A 4,823-nucleotide genomic window follows, 5' to 3' on the forward strand; every position below is an offset into this window, starting at 1 on the left:
CCCATCTGCTAGTTAGAGTTCTTATACAGTGCATCAGAAGTGTCACAGCTAAACAATCAGGCACACTGAGTTGTGCCTTGTCATCTCCATGCCACACAATATCGACCATGCTTGCTGGTAAGCTCCTAGAAAGCACATTAGGGAACACTAGCCAATTACCACTTAACCATGGTGTGTTCCAGACCACACAAACAATATATTGCCACCATACTACCAGTCACTTTAAGTATGTCATGAAGAGGTGCCAGGCAGCAGGTGACTTCTGCTCACCTTCAATGCTCTTTTGCATGTGTGAATTTCTCTCGGTATACGTTACCTAGCTTATGTTTAAATGTTTTGAATTATTTTCATTTCATGTTCTATGGCAGTTATAAATACACATTGCCCGTATTTCTAAATAGCAGTAGACACTGGAGTTTTCGGTGGGGTCAATCCAGTCTGGTGATATTCTAGGACACTAGTTTGACCTTCTGCATTTCACCTCCAGGTACCCATTAGACCTCCTTTCTTGCCTTGTGATTCCCATTATGTTTTCAACAGTTAAAATGGCCCATTTGCTTTCCTCAAAGACTCTTTCTTGGAGCCAACCACCTTTAGAGAGAACCGTGTGGCAGTGTTAATGGAAGGCTTGACATGTCTTTTGGTCTCTTACAGATTTACTAGGGAGGAATGCCACAGAATGGATTATATATAATTACTGCACATGGAACTGTTTAAAATCCAATTACCAGATTTCCAATGTAAGTGGGGGAAAAGAAGCTCCAGCTTGGCAGTGCTGTCCTGGAGAACATCCTGTCCATTTTTGGAATCTGACATTGGAGGACTTGGTAATAGCTCTGTTTGTCTCCAACAAGATTCCGTAGACTGCACATCGAGGAAGCTCCTGCATGTGCTCATTTCAGGGGGGCTGCACTAGACAATAAACCAAATGTGAGATCCTGAAACCGGATGTAACCGGTGACTCTCCTCCCTACAAGTCAGCTGAACGTCATGCTGTTCAGAATGAGTAGGTAGTGTGAATTACAAGTAACAGAAAATTCAGATTCTCCTCTAAAGTGACTTCTGTTTGATTTCATCTTCCCTCATCCAGCCCTGCTTTTCTGTGATACCACAGGATGAAATGGAAACCAAAATGTCAGCTTTATTGATGTTTGTTGCTTTTGGATCTGCAGAAGTAGCCACCCCATTTGCACCTACTGTGGTCACACAAGTTGTTCATAACTAAGGGGCACCGTTTACATAGGAAGTTTACATAGAACTTGGAACCTTCTAGAATTCTACAGTGCCAGTGTCACACAGCAGTACTGAGAAGCTTGCTAAGTTTCCTCACTAAGGAACTGGCCTTTGTCTCTTGCCTTGTTTCAAAGGGTACAGAAAATAAGAGGGGCACATAGTGCTCCATTTGTCTTTTAGGCGTTATTTAAGGGTGTTGTTGCAGGAGACAAATTGTGACCCTAAAGGAGAAAATGACTTAATCATTTTGGTCCTCGTCTTTCTCACCCATGAAATATAAATAATAATGATGTGATAACATGCATAAGTAATGATCTTACAATATAAAAATGACACATCTGCCACCCAGGATTATTGTGAGGAGTAAGAGAATGATTGCTTGGCTCCTTGCAAAGTTTAAAAGATCTAGACAAATGGCTTCTGATATTATTGTCATTATTAGAATGAGCCAGAGAAAACTCACGGCTTCTGATGCTCTTGGTAAAATCTGAGTAACGTTTTCTATCAGTGAGAGCTATTAAATACCAGCAGCACATTGTTAATTAATACAAGGTCATACAACCCTGTGGTTCTTACATGTTCCAATATTGCAATAATTACAGGCACTTCATCTTTTAAACATGCGAAGACTTGAGTAAATATTGAATATCTATGGCATTCTTCTGCTACTCTACGCATTGGATCACATTGTATTTGATCTTCTTATGCCTAATTATGAACAAAAGTTTTCCTTCAAAGGGTCTGTTCTCAGACAGTCAGCACTCTCAATTAGAGGTAAAGATTAAAAGGACATATTTTAATTAAGGGTTTATTTCATGAACATTTACTGGAGCATACCATGTGTGGTTTTCAGCACTGCATATATTTTAGATAATTTAATCCTCAGCAAAGTCATAAAGAGGCACTCTGCCTGTCTGCTCTTTGCTGATGAGGGACTGGAAGCAGGTTGCATAAGTCATTTGCACGTGTCACATAACTGGTAATAAATGCTGTGGAATAAGACCATCCACATCTGGCTGTAGACGATTATTCATGAGCACTGACTTACTAAAAGTTATAGTTCCCCAAATCCCTGTATAAGGATATGCTATAAATCATATAAGTAATACAAAAAATGCTTACGATTTCCTAGGTCAGACTAGGGCAGGGGTTATTAAATACAACTCTGATCGGTTGTTAGTACATCTTCTGTGTCCCCATTGTGATTAAAGGCTTTGTCCCAGGGTGTGCTATTGTAAAGCAGGGGAAGTCTTTATGTCATTGGGGGAGGTACTTCGAAAATAAGACCAAGTTTAAAGGCCAGATTCCTATGCAAGCTGCCTGTGGAAATCATGTTCTTTTATCCTGATACTATCTCCTGTGGACTAAAGAATATTATCTGACCTTGTAATCACGTCTACTGTGGTCTTTGGAAACAAGAACTGTATTTAATAACCCTGCTATTTAAGACGTCTATCTTATCCATGGTCCCTCGGTGCTTATCTTTCATGGATTTGTTGCTGGGTTTTGTCAGCTCTTTCATTAATTCTGAGAGTCCATATGAGGAGAAATCTTGAGCGCATTAGTAAGAGTCTTGTCTTCATGTGTGCACCCGATATCTTATTTTTTCTCTTAATTATCTCTCAGCAGTGTGAAAGTGATTCTTTCTGAAAGAGTGCATAGAAGACCATCAGCAATTAAAGAAGATACATTACATTTTAGAGAGCATGAGCATAAAATGTAAAGTTATAAACTTTCAGGTAGTATGCATTGAAATGGACAAAATGTAACCCTTATACGCTAGAGTTGGCATGTTGATGGATATAATTATTATAGGATACTATATGGAAGTTCATAAAGTTAACCTGACTATATCGCTGTGGTTTGACATGGCTCAAGTGTCCCCACTTTAATTGCAGCTTTGGTCCTATAGCACTTGCACTGGAAGGCAGAGGAAGCCTTGGCACATAGGACCAGTAACAAGTTCTTAAGCAGTTGGAGCAAGCCCTTGGAAAGTAATTTTTTTTCTTTTTCTTTTTTTTTTTTTTTTTTTTGGAGCTGGGGACCAAACCCAGGGCCTTGCGTTTACTAGGCAAGCGCTCTACCACTGAGCTAAATCCCCAACCCCGGAAAGTAATTTTGGAAGACTCCTTGAAGGTCAAAAAATCTGAACTTGATTCCACGTTCTTCTTTCTGCTCATGGATAAAGTGTCTGCAGGCTTCATATTCAAATCCCCATGTGTTCTTCACCAGAGCTAAGCTGATTAACACAGACACCGTGTTCTAAAACCCTGTGCTAAATTAGCCTCTTCTTAGCAATTAGCCCATACTTATTTTATTATGGTAAAGGGAAGTTTGCTATTATAAATATCAGTCAACTTCCAAACACTTAAACTCATTGTCAAATAGGTTTTTGTGGTGTCCGTCTTCACTGCAGCATAGTTTACCATAATCGAGTTATGGACTCAGTCTTGTATAGCAGGTGAAGACGCACTATACACACAATGGAATGAGCACTTTAGGACAAAAAAGAGAAAATTCTGTCATAATTGACAATGTATATAGGATTGAAGAATATTATAGTAAGCAAATAAGACAGGCACAGGGGGGAAACAGCACGGGCTCACCAAAATGTCTGATCTAAAACAATCGAACTTATAGGACAGAAAATAGGATCATGGCTGCAAAGGCCAAAGGCAAGAGCAGGGACAGGAAGATAGCAGTCAAAATGTACAAAGCCTGGAGTACCAAGACTTTGTTTTTCTAACTGTATTATATAGTTTTAGAATTCAGTTTAACGGTGTATTGTACATTTCAAAACAGCTAAAAATTCCAACCGTTCTCATTATAGAAGCAGTATGCCTCTGAGGTAATGATATATTACTTAGCTTGATTTAATTAGTCCACATTTTCTCCACAAATTCTAATACCACTTTGTAGACCATGAAGAAATGCAATGTTCATTTGTCAATTTAGAACAAAATAAAAGCATTATTAGACAGAGGGAGATTCACAGGAAGGGCTAGAGTGTGCGAAAAGAAAGAAATAAAGAAGGAGCAGTTGGTAAGCAGGCCAGTCAGCTGACCGAGCCCTTGTTTTCAGGATATAGGCTCTTGACAAGAGGTTGATGAGACAATCCATGTCTGTAGGTAATTGCTGGAGATGTTAGTGTTGTATAGTTGCTACTACCTTTAAGGAGAGAGGCATAAAAGTCACCTCTCACAACATGTCTTGGTCACTGCTCTACTGTTGTGAAGAGACAAAGAGACACCATGACCAAGGCAACTCTTATAAAAGAAAACATTTAATTGGGGACTTGCTTGCAGTTTCAGAGGCTTAATCCATTATTGTTAGGGTGGGGAGCTTGGTGGCATCAAGGAGGAACTGGAATAGTAGCTGAGAGCTATATTTTGAACCTTAGGCCAGGGATGGTTGTGTGTCTGGGAGAGAAAGAGAAAGAGAGAGAGAGAGAGAGAGAGAGAGAGACAGAGACAGAGACAGAGACAGAGACAGACAGAGAGAGACAGAGAGACAGAGAGACAGAGAGAGCGAGCTCTTAATACTGGGTCTGTTAAGGACTCTTGAAACCTCAAAGCCCATCTGACAAGGTC

The 4,823-nt window shown here is 39.8% G+C and overlaps 1 long non-coding RNA gene across 1 annotated transcript; it reads left to right on the forward strand.

Annotated features, from left to right (window-relative positions):
• The first annotated feature begins 751 nt into the window (after positions 1–751).
• On the forward strand, positions 752–3,105 carry LOC148004723 (uncharacterized). Its single transcript, XR_015624730.1, has 3 exons — positions 752–976; positions 1,836–2,007; positions 2,860–3,105. It is a non-coding gene; the product is annotated as an uncharacterized LOC148004723 (long non-coding RNA).
• Positions 3,106–4,823: the final 1,718 nt, after the last annotated feature.

Source organism: Rattus norvegicus, chromosome 7, assembly GCF_021556685.1.
Source record: "Rattus norvegicus strain SHRSP/BbbUtx chromosome 7, alternate assembly SHRSP_T2T, whole genome shotgun sequence".
In the NCBI taxonomy this organism is placed as follows: domain Eukaryota; kingdom Metazoa; phylum Chordata; class Mammalia; order Rodentia; family Muridae; genus Rattus; species Rattus norvegicus.